General features: G+C 39.6%; 1 long non-coding RNA gene across 1 annotated transcript; it reads left to right on the top strand.

Moving 5' to 3' along the window:
- The first annotated feature begins 12,720 nt into the window (after nt 1-12,720).
- On the top strand, nt 12,721-18,998 carry LOC149126982 (uncharacterized). Its single transcript, XR_016232090.1, has 3 exons — nt 12,721-13,153; nt 16,442-16,568; nt 18,289-18,998. It is a non-coding gene; the product is annotated as an uncharacterized LOC149126982 (long non-coding RNA).
- The last annotated feature ends 1,508 nt before the right edge of the window (nt 18,999-20,506 follow it).

Genomic DNA, 20,506 nt, shown 5'->3' with positions numbered 1-20,506 from the left:
CTTCAGATCCAGCTCTATGCTATGGCCTAGGAAAGCAGTGGAAGAGGGCCTAAGTTCTTGGGCCCCTGCACCCACATGGGATACCTGGAAGAAGCTCCTGGCTCCTGGCTTCAGATGGGCACAGCTTTTGCCGTTGAAGCCCACTGGGGAGTGAACCAGTGGATGGAAGACCTCTTTCTCTCTTTACCTCTCTCTCTCTGCCTCCTTCTCTCTCTGGGTAACTCTGACTCTCAAATAAATAAAGAAATAAATAAATCTAACACTAATAGATTCACTTCAATTTAATTGCTTCTTTAAAGGGTACGTCTCCAAACAGTCACATTCTGAAATATTGGAGATTAGGACTTCAATACATGAGTTTTGGAGGACACAAATCAGCCCACAGCATTCCCCTCATCAAGGAGAGTTGGGTCAAAACATTAAGCTTCTTCCCCTCCAGATGAGGAAGACAGACTTCTGTGAAGCTGCTCAGAATGTTTGCAATGTGATCTCTGAGTCTAGGAGACAGACACAGGGGGCTGACAGGTAGGTGACTCACGAAGCAGAAAACCACGTGGCCTATACATGCAGGAGAGAAGTAGCAACATCTAAACTTTTGAAATGTATCTGGAAAATGGAGGCACACATGTTTCCTGTAGACTAAAGAGGAGCCAAAGGAGAGAGAAAAACCATATAGTTTATTTGTGGCTTTGCTGAAGAGAGCACCTATGGGGGAGTAATGACTCTTTTTTTTTTTTTTTTTTTTTTGACAGGCAGAGTGGACAGTGAGAAAGAGAGACAGAGAGAGAAAGGTCTTCCTTTGCCGTTGGTTCACCCTCCAATGGCCGCTGCGGCCGGAGCACCGTGCTCATCTGATGGCAGGAGCCAGGTGCTTCTCTTGGTCTCCCATGGGGTGCAGGGCCCAAGCACCTGGGCCATCCTCCACTGCACTCCCTGGCCACAGCAGAGAGCTGGCCTGGAAGAGGGGCAACCAGGACAGAATCCGGTGCCCCGAATGGGACTAGAACCCGGTGTGCTGGCGCCACAAGGCGGAGGATTAGCCTAGTGAGCCATGGCGCCGGCCGCGTAATGACTCTTGTAGCAGAAAGCTAGGATGAAACCTGATATTTCTATCACTTGTGGAAGGAGTTGAAAATGACTATCCAGAAATTAGCATGTTGCTAATTAGCACAGACCAAAAGAACTGCAGGAGATAAATTATCAGCCACAATAATAATCAATTAAAAATACAAATACCCATACAGAATTATTAATTTAAACTCTAATACCAAAGCATGCAATGTCACCAGGAAATGGGAAAACTTTCTGATGCCTTTGTATTCCTTGTTCCAAGAAAGTCTAAAGCTTTTTTTGGTAACTCAAAAAGTAGAACTGGGAAAGACACAAATAATCCAAGTTCTAAACCCATTCCCACACGTTTCTAGTATGAAAAAGACTACAGGGAGAGGAGAATTTTGATGTTAATTTATGTTCTGAATGTTGATGGGTATCTTGAACTGGTCATTCCATTTGTTAAATTTTTTACTGAAAGTGACAATTGGACAAGAACTGTTCTGGTAAATAACAACTGGCTACTCCCAATAAGAGAAACCTTGATTTATTTAGCAATTGTCCTTTTCAGTGGTTTAAAGTCTCCCACCATGACAAATTTCTATCTATAAACATTAAATTGATGCACACAGAGCTTGGAGGAGATAAGTACAATTGTACCTCCCAAGCCTACGAGCTGGGTTCATGGGACCACTAAAACAAAGAACGGAGACAGGTTTACGGAGACACTAATGCTGGCTTGGGGTCTTTCATTGCCATAAACCTGGGATCGGCTCTACGAATGTGATCACATGGCCTCTGGGTTTCGTAAATTTTGCAAATGATATTTTAACCACAATCAGTTAGCACTGCTATTTCTTTTCACTCTCATATTACATTACAATGCCTTCCAGTCAAGGGGCTTTTAGGTGGCTGTGGGCATTTTTAGGATGTAGCACAGAGGCTGAGTTGGAGATATTTTCATTTGTGTGTTCTGTGGAACTATTTATGTTCTCATCCACTTCCATGCATAATTAATGTATTGCCAGCTAATCAGATGTATAAATATCTCCTAACAATCCTCCTGCTGCCCAGTGTAAATGTTCATCTGGCATTATCAGGTGAAGGTATAGTGACCCTCATATAGTGACTAGAGTGTTTTCTTGCTGGCTTTGACACCAGAAGTGTTTAGGCAGTAAAAGAAGCAGTAAGATTTGTAATATAAAGATTCACAAATTGGTCTGTGCAAAATTCTTCCACAACTATCATCTCATATATAAATAAATCTTAATAGAATTTTTCTCAAATTTGGAATGATCTTAAAAATTAAAGTGTAAAACTGAAGAAATTTTCTAAAATAAAATTTTTAATCCATTTTTATTTCTAAACCATAATAAAAATGTTTATATTCCTATTAAAAAGTGACATTAAAATTTTGCAATATGTGCAGGTAAACAGAAACCATTTCAAAAAATTAACAAAGAAGATATTACATAGGTGTTTTAAACACATAATTGATACAAATATGGGATTGTGTGTGTGTGATGTTTGTGATACTTGCAAGTCTTAAAAAATTTTGCATGATGATATGCTCTCTGTTTCTTTATTAAATATTCATTTTAAACAATATACATCTCTATATTCATTTCCTTAAAGAAGGCACATTTCATGATCCAGCTATCCTACTTGGGGGTGCATAGCCAAGAAATCAAACTAGTATGTCAAAGAGACGGCTGTACCTCTGTGTTCATAGCGGTATTATTGATAATCATCAATATATAGAATCAACCTCAGTGTCTATCAAAGAAAGAGTGGTGTGTCAGCCAGCTTTTCATCACTATAATGAAATATCTAGACAAATTGCATATGAAAGAGGAAGGTTTATTCCAGATCACAGTGTTGGTGGTATACAGTCTATCATTGATAGCCCCATTGGTTCAGAATCTGTTGTTCTTCCCAACAGATTGGCATAAGGTGTTCCTGCTAACAGAGTCCCAAGGTGGTATAGAGGGAGCAAGATGACAAGAGGTAGCATCAATGGAGGAAGGATCTTGTGGAAACCAACTTGCAGAGAAAGAAAAACTGGGCCTGGCTTTCCTTCATGAAAATTACCCTCTGTTGAGCCGGCGCCGTGGCTCACTAGGCTAATCCTCCACCTTGCGGCGCCGGCATACCGGGTTCTAGTCCCGGTCGGGGCACCGGATTCTGTCCCAGTTGCCCCTCTTCAAGGCCAGCTCTCTGCTATGGCCAGGGAGTGCAGTGGAGGATGGCCCAGGTGCTTGGGCCCTGCACCCCATGGGAGACCAGGAAAAGCACCTGGATCCTGGCTCCTGCCATCGGATCAGCGTGGTGCGCCGGCTGCAGTGGCGGCCATTGGAGGGTGAACCAACGGCAAAGGAAGACCTTTCTCTCTCTGTCTCTCTCTCTCACTGTCCACTCTGCCTATCAAAAATAAAAAAATAAAAAAATAAATAAATAAAAAAAGAAAATTACCCTCTGAGGGCATACCAGCAATGACCTGGGAACCTCCCACAAGGCTACCTCCTAAACACTGTAATTGGGTTAAGTATCTACCTTCTTAGTAACATTTAGCTTATGATTTTGAGGCTTAAACATCTACATGAATTTGGGAGCAAATCCTGTTCAAACCACAACTCAGTAAAGAAATCATGGTGTGTTTATGCACAATAAATATTATTTGGTGTTATCAAAGATAGATTCTGTCATTTGCAGCAACGTGAATGAACCTGGAGAACATTATGCTAAGTGAAGTAAGCAGGACACAGAACAATTACCACATGATCTCATGTCTATGTGGAATCTAAAAAAGTTGAACATATAAAAGCAGAAAAGTAAAATGATGGTTTCAGGTGCTAGACATGGGGAAAGTGGTTGTGACACAGTGCACTGCTAAGATGTGGCCTGGGAAAGCAGTGGAAGATGGCCCAAGTGCTTGGATCTCTAAACCCACATGGGAGACCCAGAGGAAGCTCCTGGATCCTGGCTTTGGATCAGCCCAGCTCTGGCCATTACAGCCGTTTGGGGAGTGAACCAGCAAATGGAAAACCTCTCTCTCTCTCTCTCTCTCTGCCTTTGCCTCTCTGTAACTCTGACATTCAAATAAATAAATAAACCCTTTAAAAAAGATAATTGGATTTGACTATTTCACAATTCAGTCCCATTCAATATACTGTTATTTTCATTTTAATGTTACCTCTTTCTAATAAAGGATTTTAATCTAATCATTTAAGTCTAGTAGTAAGATATTGTAATTGGGGTTGAACTTGGATTTCTTTTGCAACCGAATCCATTGAAAATATATCTTGTCCTTACGGAAACTACCCAAATTTGGTTGTTTCTCTTCTCTTTCCTAGATATATTCTATGTATTCTCATCAACTTTGAAACATACAGTAGAAAAATGTGATTTTTCACACAAAAATCTGAGCTATGTTCAGAAATTGGCAAGTGGTTTTTTTCTTTTAAGTCATTTATTTTTAGTGCTTTAACTGCGTTAAGCTAATCATTAGGTAATTTTAGTCATGAAAAATGAAAATCGGTGTCTCATCACTCAAGCAAAAGTCAACTTATTGAGATACAAGAATTCAGAAAAGCAGGAGCAATTTCCCATTGTTTACAGAGAGGCCATGCATTTTTCAGTCTTTGCAACGCCATTTGGATATATTTTTCTTTGCAAATACACACTTTTTGCTGCACAGATTCTGGAAGAGGAAATATGTTTAATCCTAGGTTATTTTACATATCTTTGATAATAATGACAGAACTATGTAAGAGGTTTTCTCATATTTCAAAATGGTGTAGGGTCAATGAAGATGGATCTAGAGCTGAGGCAAACATCTAGCTATAATATGAAAATCAGGCCACAAAATATTTTCACAGTCTTCACTGATACATATGTATGGAAAGCTGTATTTTGACTGTATAGGTTTATTCAATAAACCTATTAATCTGGTAAAATGAGGGGGAAAGTTCAGAACATTAAATATTTTAAAAGATTTTATGTTCTCCAGAGACAGAATTATAAACATCATACTGTTATCAATGATACTAGAGATTGTTCTTTGAAGAGGAAAAATGCATTTTGCAATTATGGTGCACTATACAATCTAAATAGTATTAGAAAAATGCTCTTATTTTGCATTACCTAATGGAAATACTAGGTTTATGAAAGAAGCAAATTTACAATCTTGAAGCCTCTCTTCATGAAATATTTGTACTTGTGACATTTGCCTGCAAACTGCATTTATTTCCAAACATACTAGGGGAGTGGTTCTAAGGGCAGGCTTTGAAATTCATGGTAAGGTTGGATTCTTGACTGCACTTCCACTTAGCCTCTCCAAGCTCTCCTTTTAACATCTGTAAATATGGACAATGGTAACTACCATGGTTTTTGTTGTTGTTGTTGTTATCAGGATGAAATGTAAAATATTAGGAGGAGCTGTGAAGTAGTGTGCACTAATCATATAATAGCTATTACTACTCTCTCACATTATTACTCTCCTCTCAATTACCTTTGAAATGAAACTATGTTCATTTCTGGGAGCAATGTTTGCATGATTTAAAATTACATGAGACAATGCTTGCTTCAAAGTATGCATTAAAATTGAGGAACTTTTCATAACTAAAAATCTTTGATGAAAGTATTTCCCTTTCTATTAAAAAATACTATTTCATTTGAATTTAACTATCTGAATTCTTCCTAACAGGCTTCTTCCAGATTCTATGTGGTGGAGATTTTTTTCTAAATTATCACTGTAAGAAAAGTGATGTCTATAACAAAGAGTACAGGTCAAATTCAAATCTTTATTTGGAAACAGTAAAAGTAGCACAATAGTGAGCTTACATCATGTGAAATGCACATGCTGAGAAAAGATAAGATTGGAAGGTTACCCTCACATTTGACACAAAGGTCAGTGATAGGGCAAGTGGCTCCTTTTTCTTTTTCTTTTTTTTCTCTCCTGACCACTCCTATGACACATTGTGAAAGCTAATGGATTTTTAAATATGAACTGGAAATTCTGGACTGAAAGGAAGATGAGACAGAGGAAGACCAGAGGGACATATTAAAAATTCAACATTTTCAATGGACAAATGGAGTTTCGTTTCCTGTAAGAAAGAGCCAAGATTTTATAAAATGATCCTTCTCTGTGTGGATTTAGACATGATCTAGACGTTTTCTCTCTGTGATTTAGACATGATATATACATGAACATGAATTATATAAAGCACTATTGAAAAATGCAGTCATTTTAAATGTAATTGAAGATATTGATACCTAAATAATCACTCTGCTTTCGATAAAATATATTAAATGCTTAAGAGTAACACTTACAGATTTCTACAAGTTTTCTTTTCAATAAATGAGTGTTTTCTATATGAAGCTGATCATACGAAATTAACCATGCTTTTATTTTCTATTCCCTGCTTTTTGTTTTCAGTTTTAACACTGTTTTTAATATTATGGTTAGTTCAAATGATTTTTATTATTATCTGGATAATTCTTTTTATAGTACAGTTTGGTCATTTAATGTAAGAGATATGGAGAATGGGTATGAAGACTGATCTACATCACTGGTTATAGAAGGTGAAACTTAAGGCCCTTTTCTTAACCTAGGCCATTGATGGACTGACTGCCTCTAGTTTATTTTCTGCACAGTTCATAAATTACTAAATATTTTTTACCCACTCAAGTCTAAATTTCCATCCTATGCCCTGAATAAAATTACAGAATGTTTATCTTCCAGTGAATAATTATTCTTGAAAAGCTTTTGAGATTTCAGAATATCTTAAAAATGTATCTTTAAAATTAAGCTGGATGTTTTCATATCCTTAAAAATTATGGACTCTCAAAACTTGAATATTAGTAGGACAGAGTTAAATGCTACCTTCAGAAAGGGGCAGATCAAATTATAGATGCTCTGAATTTCTGGCAGATTTCTATTGCAGAGGAATTTGTTTTCAACAGAACTGTTTGTCCTCAATTTCTAAAGAATCATACTTTTTTAAACAGAAATGTCAACTACAAGGAAATTCTTTCATTTTAAAATAATTATGAGGTTTTTATGTTTTTCTCTTTCGCCTTGAGTTACGATTAAGAACTAAAGCTGAGCAGCAATGAGGCATTGCGGATCCGTATTTTAAGTTCAGAGAGCCTCAACATTTGGAGCCAAACAAAAACCCATCTCCTTTTGGTTGTCAGAAACATCAGAATTGGCTTTGCTACCCTCAACATACCCACAAAACCAAATCATTATCAAAGAATTGGGGAGAAAGGAAACTATGGTTTTCGAGGCACGCAGAATTCACAGTAACAGAGTAAGGAAACCGTCCAACCTTCTTGTTTCAAGCAGCCATTGCCACCCTACTCCTGTGTCAACTAAGCAGAGAGACAGGACTAGCAATGAACTTGTGGAGTTAACAGAGAATGAAGCTATACTTCTCACATCCACTATGTAGAGTTGGATAAATAAATAGTTTTCCTGAATCACACACGCTATGGAAGACAGCTGGTCCCTGTCTTCTTAATTACCCCTCCGCCGAGAAGACTAAAGGGACCTCAGCTACAAGAGGTGGTAGAGTGAAATTATTCTGCTGAGGGAAAACCAAACAACCCGCACATGTTCGCGTGGGGAGCCAGGATTTGGTTGGTTGCCAAATGTAGCCATTTTTCTTTTGTGTGTGTCAGGATGAATGCTGCCAGAACCAAAAGGGAACTTTGACTTTGTGCCCTAAATGGCTTGCCAGTGACAGCCAGAGGAGCAGACGTATCAACAGAGAGATGTTTGCTAACTAACTCAGTCTAGTTTCTGCAATATTACATTTCTTTCCTCATCTCCACACTGAAGGGCTTTGGCGTAATTAAAAGTGGAAGCAGAAGAGTTTGCTGAGGTCTGCATTAAATGCTTCCTACCTGTAATTTAAATGCTAGAACTCCTCTTCTAGCATGAACTGAGGATCTTCATACCTGGGGAAAAAGCCAAGGGAGCCATAACCTAGTAGGTGTTCATGAAAGGTTGTTTTGATGAACTGCTAGAAACAGTGGATGAGCCTGATGGTGATCAATTGCTGAAAGCCAGTTTGGGGAGTTCTTTCATACATATTAGGATTTTACATGAGGAAATCAATCAAATTTGTACAGCAAATATCCAACGAAACTTATATTGTGTCTCTGATGGGAAGAGTAATCATTATGAAATATGCCTAGAATATTTTCAGTAACAAGGGCCTGCTCTTTGAGAAAAAGTATTTGCCAGATACCTACTCCAGCTGGGGAAGGGCATTGCTCCTAGTGTTGTGCCCTCTAACCTTTCTGCTTCATCAAAGGAAGAAAAAAAAAAAAAAAGAAATGTTTGCCATTGGAAAAACACACATGACATTCACAGAGCAGAAACCAAGGATGATAAAAAAGACTGACTGATCGCTGCAGCGCGAGCCCCAGTATAACAATGCTTTCCAAATGAAAGAGCTGCAAGACAGAATCCATCTGTGGAGAAATACTTAGAGAAACCCAAAGACACTCAGAAGAGCACTAGAGCACTCTGAACACTGCTACCCATAGGTAGAGAAAGCATTAAACCGGTCCAACAGCCAGATTAAAGTAAATCCTCACACTGAACGCCTAGTTAGCTCAATTCCTATTAGGCAAAACAACACCCCGGCTTTCAACAAGAAATTACAAGTTGTTGAGAAGTCAGGCTGTAGGCCAACATCCTGTGTGTCATCTTTTAGGCCCAACCATAGGCAATTACAAGTTTCACCTGGCAGGTCTGTGGGACGGGGGTGGGGTGGGAGAGAATCTACCCTCCCCTGGAGTCCTGGAGCACAGCCAGTGAACTGCAGCCTCTGGAAAAGGTTGCTGTTAAGGACTCAACACCTCCTCCCCTGAGTCAGCCACACGCACGTGCATAACTGCATTCCCAGCCAGGCCCTGCAATCCGGAGGCTTCCTCACTGGGACGCTTTGGTTGAGGCACAATTTTTCCTTTTTCTTTCTTTCTTTCTTTTTTTTTTTTTTTTTTTTTAAGGCAGAGAGACTGACAGTCCTGCAATGTGTTGGTTCAATTTCCAAATGTACATAACAGCTGGGGCTGGACAAAGCTGAAGCCAGGACCCAGGAGTTTGGTTCAAGTCTCTCACGTAGGTAACTGGGACCCAACTACTTGAGACAACACCCCCTGCCTCCCAAGGTGTGTGTTAGCAGGAAGTTGGAATTAGAAATGGGACTGAGCTCCAAACCCAGGCACTCTAATATGGGGTGTGGGCATCCCAAACAGTGCCTTAGTCACTCAGCCAATGGCTGTGGCTGAGAAACATGTTTCCTTTCTGGATATCTATGGCCCACCCGCTCCGCCCCCACCTCCAACACCGTCTGTTCATGAAAGAGTTTTTGTTTGAGGTCCCTTGGCAGGAAGATGACCGCCCCTGTTTAAGCTGAGTTTCTTTCCCTAATCTACTGCCACCCTGTGGGACAGAATAGACCATTAAGTATTGTGCAGGGTGCCAGACTGGGCATCCTGGGTTACAGTAGGCATATGTTTGCATTTAAGAGAATGGTGAAAGTTATACAGAATCTGGTATTTTCTATTTTCCTCATTAATGTGGAGATTCAAAGGATTAAGCATTTTGTTAATGAGCTCATCAACAGGCGATAGTGAATGGTGACAGCAAAAGACATATAAATATCACATTTTATTTGATTTTAACTTACTGAGATTTTCAAGTTTTTATTTTTATTCTAAGATTTATTTATTTTAAAAGTCAGAATTACAAAGAGAAATGGAGGGAGAGAGAGAGAGAATCATCTTCCATCTGCTGTTTCACATCCTGCATGGCCTCAATGGCCATTGCTGGACCAGGCCAAAGCCAGGAGCTAGGCCTGTGCCGGGGCTCACTAGGCTAATCCTCTGCCTGTGGCACCAGCACACCGGGTTCTAGTGCCGGTTGGGGCGCCGGATTCTGTCCCGGTTTCTCCTCTTCCAGTGCAGCTCTCTGCTGTGGCCCAGGAGTGCAGTGTTGGATGGCCCAGGTCCTTGGGCCCTGCACCCACCTGCACCCACATGGGAGACCAGGAGGAAGTACCTGGCTCCTGGCTTCGAATTGGTGCAGCGCGCCAGGCGTAGCAGCCATCTGGGGAGTGAACCAATGGAAAAAGAAAGACCTTTCTCTCTGTCTCTCTCTCTCTCTCACTAACTCTGCCTGGCAAAAAAAAAAAAAAAAAAAAAAAAAAAAAGCCAGTAGCTAGGAGCTTTATCTGGGTTTCCCACACGTGCTGCAGGGACCCAAATTTAATGGATCATCTTCTACTGCTTTTTTCAGGTCTCTGTCAGGGAACTGGATTAGAAGTAGAGCAGCTGGGAAACAAACCAGAGCCCATATGGGAAGACAACATCACTGGTGGCAGCTTTACCTGGTATACCACACTGCTGACCCCTACTTTTTTATTTTTTAAATTTTTAATTAGTTTTTAACAGTTTCAATATAATTTGCAGATTTAATTTTATAGTGATAATCTCTTCCTCCATCCTCCCCTCCAATATTCTTTCCCTCTTCCTTTCTTCCATTTTTTAAACATTTTTGAGATTGTGGGCTCATCCTGCAAGGTCCAGTGTGTTACTGGAGAACTGCAAGGGTCCTTGTTTTAGTTCAAGAAAGAATTCAGGTGTGAGACAGAGAGTAAATGGAAAGCAAATAGCAAGGTTTATTAGGGCAGGGACATCTGTAAGAACGGATGGGCACCTCTCCAGATAGAACCTGAGAGGGAGTGCTCAGACTGGGGAAGAGTGAGGTTACACGGTTGAGTGGAGAGAATACACCTGGGTAGGCCAGGCAGGCGGCTCAGCAGCGAGGCAGAGGGCTGAGTGTGCCATCTGGTTGAGGCCAGGGGTTTTTAAGGGGATTTGTCTTGCCTCCCCACCTCTGCTCTTCCTGGAACAAAGGACTTTTTGGATGAAATCATAAAAAATTCCTATCTGAGTTTTCCCCCTGAAGTTATCAGAGAGGAGGAAGCCTGGCTGGCTTTGCCTCAGGTTAGAGGAAGGATGAGCAGGACCCCTGGGAGATTGATAGGATGTTTGAAGTGCAGATACTGGGCTGCACCTGGAAGGTTATCAGGCAGAACGGACGGACGGGACCCCCACCTGGCAGAAGTGGCAAGGCAGGATATTTCAAGTGCAGATACTGGACTGCCCCTGGAAGGTTATCGGGATGACTTTGAGATGCATATGCTGGACCTAGATGTCTCCTTAAACCTTTGTCACACACACATAAGCTCATATCTGACTTCCTACCTAACAAGTAAAGACTTCAGGTCCAGTTATTCTTAATCTTAACTCTTAATCTGTAACTCCCTACCACTATTTTCATCCCTGTCAATCATTAAGTTCTTCATTTCTTTAATCTATCTGTATTCTTTTGCATCGCATTGAGTTTTCTTACAACTATTATTTTGAATTCTAAATTGTTGTCCTAGCTCTGATTCTGACTGATGTCTACTAGAAGTGGAACAGAGCGGCCTGTGTTGTGACTATTCACTGCCAAGTCCAGCATTCTGTGGGAGTGGGGGTGGGGAGGATAGCAGTGTGGATTCCCTTCTCCAAGCCACACAGTTGTTCAGACACCAGTCAGCTCCTCAGGCTGAAGTAACAATCAGTGCGTAGCTATCAAATCCCCTCTTAGCTAGAACTGCAAGTGTCAGAGTGTGCGGCAATTTTTTCCAACTTGAATTGGTAAGATGGCAGCTCAAGGTCAGCAGCTGGCTATGCAAGCAGGAAAGTAGTGTCCCTGTCCTTTCTCCTCTTATCCTATGGAATCGCTATTGCTTTGTCACTTCTACACCCAAAATTTGCATCAGTAAGACTCCTGGAAACATGTTTTTTTGTTCTTTTCATAAGCTGGAGCAGCTGAACTTAGCAAAACTATACCCTATTCAACTGTCCTGGATCTAATCAAACATCAGATTTTTAAAAAATTTTAATGCCATCATGCCAACAAAAAAAAATCTGAATATTAAATTACACTTGTGGAAAATGTATGAATAGAGAGTTTTTTTTTTTTTTTTTCAGGCAGAGTGGACAGTTTGAAAGGCGGAGTTACAGAGAGAGAGAGAGAGGGATCCCCCATCCACTTGTTCACTCTCCAAATGGCCACAACTGCCAAAGCTCTGCCAATCCAAAGCCGGGAGCTAAGTGGGTGCATTTGGGCAGTCTTCCATTCTTTTCCCAGGAGCATTATCAAGGAGCTGGCTCAGAAGTGGAGAAGCTGAGACTTGAACCAGCACCCATATAGCATGCCAACACTGCAGGCAGCAGACTTACCCTCTACATCACAGTGCTGGCCCCAAGGAAAGGGTTTTGTTGGAACAGTGAATTGGCTTGAGCTTCTCTGGAAGGAAAATGATGTCCTCATGGTAAAGCATGATTGTGGAGATGTGAAAGGAAGGGTGAAGGTTCTGACTGCACTTGATAGTGTCAAATCATCATTGGTAAAATGCAGATTTCTGTGATCAGAAGGGCATTGAAAGATAAGTTGTTAGGAAACTGGCGCAGTTTTAGCCAGGTGTCCTCAGGGCCCAGCTACCTGAGCCAGGCTCCACCCCCATCCTAATGGGATTCGCTGCTTCTGCTTCCCTGCCCGCCCTCAGGCAAAGTTTTAAAAGGACCTGCTCCTGAACACGTGCTCTCTTGGCTCTTCCCTCTTGGTTCTTTTCTCTTGGCTCCTCTCCTCCTCTCGTCTCTCGTCTCTTTGCTCTATCTTCTCTCCTCATTAGCTCCTCTCCTCCGGCTCTCTTATACTTTCTTTCTCTCTCTTTTCCTTTGCCACCCCTTCACTCCGGTCTGTTGGGTGTTCCCCAATAAACCCTTTCCCTTACTCCGATTTTCGGTGTGTTTTGCGACGGCTAACATTAATATATAACATTGGTGCCGTGACTCGGATAACCTTACATTGGTGATCCAGCTTCCCCCAGTGACTTTGCTCTCCCTTTGGGGACCTCTGAATGGCTCTGGGGTCCTGGATTTCTGCCAGTCACAAAGCACACCTCTGGAACTCCTTCCACGCCACCGAACGCTCTGCGATCTCCATCCACACATCGGCCTCCCAAATTTTGAGGTAAGACACAGGAACGGGAAGCCCTCACGGCCACTGCTATTGAGTGGTGGTCTCCTGTCGTATACTCGCCTGACTACTCTCGTAAAGGTCATAGCACTGGACTCTAGCCACCACTCCTACTTCTCCTACTTAAAGCCTTTAGCCTCTACGGACACCGTGTCCAGGCAACAGTGGGTGTGAGTGACGACTCCATCTCTGTTCGCCTCTTTACAGGCGAGGCCCTGGGCTCCAGTGGGCGCTTGGGTGACGACCCCGCCTTCTGCTCCCATATTCTCTTGCTAGCCGGGACACAAGGACGCTTGCAATCCATGGATCTGACTCTACAGGTCGCAATGGGAACTTTTCTCTAACCGCGTTCCGTCTGATGGTCCCTCTCAGATTGGCCCCAGACCTCAAAAAGTGTCCTCTCCATGGTGGTGCATTTGGCCCTGAGGGATCGGAAGTCGTAGTAGTTTGACCCTGATAACATCTTTATCACTTCCATGAGCGTTTGGGAAAATGGAAGGAGATTCCATACGTTCAAGCCTTTTCCTATCTTCGAACTAAACCTTCCCTATGTACTTCTTGCTCTCCCGCTCAGGTCCTTCTGGTCTCCAAGACTCCCACTAGGGGTCAGAGACCTGAGCAGAAAACTTCATTTTCAACCTTGGTACCGCCACTACCACAACCTCCTTTGATCCTGAAGATGAACCCCCCCTTATTGCTCCAATCTACAGGCACTGGCTCAGCACCATTATCTCCCACATGGCAATCCACCATCAGCTCCGGCCCTGGCTGTGTTGTCACCTCCCCCTCCTGCTGAATTCCAGGGGGCGGGGTCAACCTCTGCTCCCACCTCCACTGCAGTCTCTTCCATCTTATCTCAAGCCCCTCGCTCCTCTATTCCTCAAAGCCATTCTCTGCCCGCGTGTACTTCCTCCCTAGCTCCTACCCCCACACTCACTGTGTCTCCTCCTCCCACCTAGGAACTTTATCTTAGAACCAGTCCTGGCCCAAAATCTACTATCTCTGTCTTATCGTTTTGGGAATGGTGGTCTCCCTGATCTCCAACTGGTCTTTTGTCCCTCTCTTGTCCCAGTCTTACCATAGGAATAGCAAGGGAATGGTAGTCCCATCCTTTTGAAACAGAAAGGCTTAATGTTTAGGAAATGTCCAACAGCTTGTCATAAAGCCAATGTTGGCATCCAGACACAGGACATGAGTCCTTGTGTATACTACTATTCTGAATCAGAGGGAGGCTATGTACTGAAATCAGGCTAATGATTAAAAAAAGGAAGAAATTCATTATTACATCAGAAATTAAGCGGACAAAAAAAAAAATAGGTTCCTAACTTGAAAGGTGGGTAGAATAGTGAGGTCAGTAGGGAAAAATGTATTAAAGACAGAGCAAGACAAATGTTCCTATACTTGTATGTCAGTTTTCCAAAAATTCTTTATAGTGTTTCAAAATCAATGGACAAAATTCTTGCTTGGAGATCATGAACTGAAGGTAAAAACATGCTAGTTATATACATTTCAGCATCTTATTTGGCTGTATTAAATTCCCATTTGCTTGTAGATTCAGGAAATAAATTGGAATCTTAGATTTAAAGGAATCTAGTGAGCATGTACATGTAGTAAAAAACAGTGGCCAGGGAGTTAAATAATAATAATTTTATTTGATCTTTGGCTAAGTGGAATCTTCTCTTTTGCTTAAATTCTCACACAAAATGGAGATGTTGCTGCTACAAATGTGTAATTTGCAGAAGAATAACAACTGTAAAAGAAAATTGGTCTTTACGAACAAATAACCACTAGACAAATCTAGTTTTAATAGCAATAACTATAAGAAAAGAGTTATTATTGGGAGCTGTATAAAATTCAGTTTAGATTATAAGGACTGAAAATTTTATTGGCATTGTCAGCCTCTATGCTCTTTGATATCTTTGATCAGTTTGAATTTTCAATTAATTTTTGTAGGGGTTACTGCTGGGATCTAATTTACTTTACTTGAGTTAAAAATAAAGCAGGAACATTAGACATCATCAACAATTAATATTATAAAACTGCATACATAATTATCATCTATTGCCATGCAGCCCAATGTTATAGGCAAATTTTTATAAAATTGTAAATGGTGTTCTGAGGGGGAAACATATTGAAATACACAATACCCTTTTGGTTTCTTTTTGCATGCTGTTTGATAAAGATTGGGACTTCATGACTTATGTCAGTCCAAGTTTCATAATTTGCTCTTTCTGAGAGCAGAAGTTGAATTTGTCTGAAGTAAGTCTATTTAGTTGTGGTTTTCAGTAGGAATCCAGACCCAGTTGTATTCTTGGGGTGAGTGCTACATAGCTGTGGGCCTGTCAGTGGGAGTGTGGCTATAAAATTACTAGCTCAGCTGTGCTCTGATGGGTGTAGCAATATTAATTCTCAAATATCAGTGTCTTTCATATTTCTGTATACATATGGTATGTCTGTGTATGTATGTATGTAGGTATATATATATGCATTTGTTTACCTAAATATATATTATGTAACATTAGTACATTTGTTTACATAAATATATATTAATACATTTATTTGTGTGTGTGTGTGTAGAAGAAACTAGGGATCCAATGAATGCACAATGAACAATAAAGTACTTTTATAATATGTGCTATTAATTTTTGGTAATTTGGATTTTGAAAGTTATCCATATTTTAAGTAGGTAGTACCATGAAGAATTAAGTTTAACTAGACTGAATAAAATGAATACTATAGAATTTTAAAGTTGCTTGTTATGTCCTTAGAAAGCTGTTTTAACTTAAATAAATTTCTCATGTTGATCCTTAAGGAATTTCTCTTAAAAAAGAAATTCACTTCTATAAAATAAGTTCTTAATAAGTCCTGAAATAAATGTTGTAAATTAAATTGTAATTTAATAATTCAATCAATGCATTTGGAAGCATACTTGACATTATTGAACTCTCTCGTCACTTTGTAGTACATTTTTAAGTACTCTTTTGGGTAATAAAGACATTTTCTTCAATCATTTTCACGTTCTGTATTTTTATGGAAAATGTGAGAAATAACTTTCTATTTCAGTGAAGAAAATTTTTCATTGTGAAATAGCAATGCAAAGTAATTTCATACTGTATTTCAAATCTAAAATAAAGTCAGATTTCTGGAAAAAGAATGAATAATTTTAATAAATTCATGGTGGAGGGGCAAGTATTTGACTTACTGGTTGAGATGACACCTGGAACACTTGTATCCCAAGTTGAAGTGCCTGGATTTGAGTCTTGGCTCCATTTTTGATTCCAGCTTCCTGTTCATGTCTACTCTGAGAGGCAGCAGGTGATGGCTCAAGTAATTGGATCCCTGCCACCTACATGGATGACTGAATTGAGTTTTTGGCTTCTGGCTTTGGCCTGGACAAGTCTCAGCTATTGTGGGTATCTGGGGAGTGAATCAGCAAATAGAAGATTTTCTTTCTCTCCTCCCTCCTCCCTCTCCCTCTGTCTTTCCCTTATCTCTCCTCCCCCTCAGCTTTTTAAATAAACAATAAAAACTTTAATGGAAAAAACTATTTAATTTTAGCATGCTATCAACTTTGCCTCCTTCTATTACTAATTCTTTAGTTACTTCTAACAACTCTGCTTTAACAAAGAATCACGACATTGTGAATCCATACATAATAAATAACACTTTATATATTTGAATATGTACTACATCTCCCCCCCCCCTTTTTAGTAACTACTGGACAAAACCTACTTTTTAGTTTATACATTAAGGAAGAAGACACATGCTGTGATAGAAGGAAGTTTTATGAAAGTGCGAGAAAGGTTGAATTGCAAGTGACGTAATGACAGTGTTTTATTACTATGTATTTCCCAATCAGCAGAGGACGACCAGCAATTCCTCCCATCCTTCCTGTGAAGATGTGAACGTTATTTTCCCTTTCTAGACTCTATCTCTGTGACTTATTTTGACCAAGGAAATGAGGCAGAAGTGAGCATTTTTATCCATGAGTTGAAAATAAGGATAATTTATTAGATAACTTGAGATGGTTGGTGGTTGTATCAGTTAGAGTAATTTCTGCTCTAAGTACAAAATTTCTTAATTATGCTTAAAGTAATAATGACAGTAATAATGCTTCATGATATAAAGTTTAGATATAACTCAGTACTGATATAATAGTTTAATATTTGTGTAATTATTTTAAAAATATTTATTTGAAAGACACAGCAACATGGAGAGATATCTTTACACTGCTGGTTCACTGCCTAAATGCCTGCAATATCCAGTCTGGACCTGGGTGAAATCAGAAGCCAGAAACTCACAGGTCTACCACATTGCCAACAGGTACCCAAGTGCTTGGGCCTTCATCTACTATCTTTCCAGGCACATCAGCAGGAGCTAGATTGGAAGCAGAGCAGCTGAGACTCCAACCAGCACTCAGATATGGAACACTTGGGCCACAAGCAGTGGCACGACCTGCTACACCACAAAGCAGGCCCTTATATAAGGATTTAGCAAGGTATTCAAGTAACTAAGTGCTTAAGACAATATGTTTTTTGATTTCTTTTGTAATATACAGCTTCTGATTCCAGTTTCAGTGTTAGTAACACTAGTTTTTAGTGTATGTGCTACCGAAGCTAGCACTAGAATAACATGTTTTATAACAGATGAACTATGAAATCTCAGTGGCTTAACAAAAGATAAGATCATTCATTTCCTGCTTGTGAAGGCTCCCTTACACACGTGCTCTTGATTAAGAAGAAACTGTGCTATGAACAACGATTCAAGATTCCAGGCAGTTTTTAAGGTCAAGATTATACAACTTTTGCTAAGGGTTTTTCTTTTAGTCTATTTTCCACTGTTATAACAAAATAACTGGGGCTGGATACTTTATAAAGAGAAGAGTTTTATTTGGCTCATAGTTTTGGAGACTGAAATCCAAGATCAGGTGGCCCTGTTAGATCACCCTCAACTGTTCAGCCTCATGTGAGAGCTCCCTTGGTTGCATCACATAGCAGGGAAGCAGAAAGGGACATTGTTGCATGTAGAAGGCAGCTAGTGAATGAGACCTCTCTGTATCACAACCTATTCTTGCAGGAGTAACTGTTCCTTATGACCTACTGACCTTATACCAAGTCCCTCTCTTAAAGGTTCCACCACTCTTCCCATCATCACCAGAGGACCAAACTTCCAGTACATGAATCCTTGGGACATGCTCAGTTCACGTGCAAAGCATAGCAGCTTCCATGGCTTTCTGCCCAACAGCATGTAGTATCAGGAGAAAGAAGGCAGAAGATTGTGAGAGGACTTTATTTGCTCAGAAGACACATAAATCACTTCTGCTCACGTCCCATTGAATAATATAGTATGTGTGGACATATATTCTGCAGGCATCTACTTGCTTCAACTGAAATCAAGGCTGGAAAATGCAATCCAACCATTTTTTTAAGAAGAGGATACAGGTTTTATGGCCACTTAACACTGCACCACAGAGAATGGCATCCCATTCCTGAAATTGGTTATAAGTTGCTTTATGGTTCTGGACATGGTCAAGTTCTATGAAAACTTTGTGGCCATTGCTGCGGCTCACTAGGCTAATCCTCCTCCACCGGAGGCACACCGGGTTCTAGTCCCTGTTGGGGCGCCAGTTCTGTCCCGGTTGACCCTCTTCCAGTCCAGCTCTCTGCTGTGGCCCACGAGTGCAGTGGAGGATGGTCCAAGTGCTTGGGCCCTGCACCCTATGGGAGACCAGGAGAAGCACCTGGCTCCTGGCTTCGGATCAGCGCGGTGTGCTGGCCTCAGTGCACCGGCCACAGCGGCCATTGCGGGGGTGAACCAACGGACAAAGGAAGACCTTCCTCTCTGTCTCTCTCTCTCTCACTGTCCACTCTGTCAAAAAGTAAAAAAAAAAAAAAAAAAAGAAAAAGAAAAGAAAACTTTGTGTGCTTGTGAAGATGTGCACTGGTAACTCTCTATATTTGACCATGTAACTTCTTGTTAATTATGCAATCTTATATACCATATTTTTAATTTATTTCCTCTTATCTATAACTTAATAGATACAAGCGTGATGAAATCTTCCAAAAATAATATCAGATTAATGAATTTCTCCTAATACTGTGTTCAAATTAGTTATACACTTTGAAGTTATTTTAGTGTACGTTTACAGATTCAGAATTCTTATTCTTATTTATGAATTAAGTATTTATTAGCAGACAAAAATCTATTTATAGTGAATTTTATAACCTTGTACATCTTTAATATTATTAATATATCAGTCAGTTTTATTTTGGTTTGCATTTGCCTGGTATATCTTTTATGTTTTAAAAAATCATATATTATCATTTTTATGAACTGCTTATATCTAGGTTTTTAAAAATCCACTTAGATAATCTTTATGTCTCAAATAAAAAATCTTTTTACATTTAGTGTAATCACAGATGCATTTATGTTTATGTTTATTACTCTTCTTATTTTGCCCCTTTCATTTGCTGTATAGTATATGGATCTTTTATCTCCTGAATTGTTTTCTATATTGACTGAGTTTATTGTTCCTTCAACTATTATTTTTATATGTCTCCTAGCATGGCAGTTATGTATTCTATATTTTTCCACTTATAATTCTTCCCAGAATTTACTGTAATTATTTGACTTATCATAGATTAAGTGAACTTTTTCATTACTCTTAAATCAGAGCTTTAAAATGTTCTAACAGTAATCATTTGCTTTGAAATTTCTTTTACTGTCCATGATTTTAATTCCATTTCTTGATTCTTTTAACAGTACAAATGAGATACTATTTTTGTTGTCTTATATACAGCAATATTTATTCAGAATTGTATCATTATCTTAAAAAGCATCATTCCTTTTAAAATTATATCCATTGAAACTAGCTCACCAGTGCATAAACATTAGTCACCTGTAGATATTAAAGTTAATTAAAATTACAATTTAAAATGTACTTTCTCATAGTAATTACTTAGCAAATACTTAAAGTCACATGTGACTTATGTCTACCATTGTAGACAAACACATAGAAAATTTCTGTCATTGCAGAAGTTAGATATTACTAAATTACTAATTATTTAATTATTTTAGTGATTTTTATAGTGCACTCAATTTTTGTTATGTTATTGTGAGGATGTCTTTCATAAAAGTTAATTTAATGGATATGTCATTCTATAATTAAGATATTAGCTATGAATATATTATTTGAAATACATGAACCACCATTATAATATTAAGAAGTCAACTAATTATCATTTTTTTTTACTAACTATCATTTATTTACAGGTAATTTATCTTATCTCTAAGTCCTTGCATTTTTTTTCCCTGTTTTTGGTATTCTGCCATTTCAGCACCCTGTCT

This window comes from Oryctolagus cuniculus, chromosome 4 (assembly GCF_051225735.1).
Source record: "Oryctolagus cuniculus isolate XC-2025 breed Fujian yellow rabbit chromosome 4, ASM5122573v1, whole genome shotgun sequence".
Classification (NCBI taxonomy): Eukaryota; Metazoa; Chordata; class Mammalia; order Lagomorpha; family Leporidae; genus Oryctolagus; species Oryctolagus cuniculus.
The sequence above is the reverse complement of the archived record's forward strand: the minus strand, read 5'-3'. Positions and strand labels throughout refer to the sequence as shown.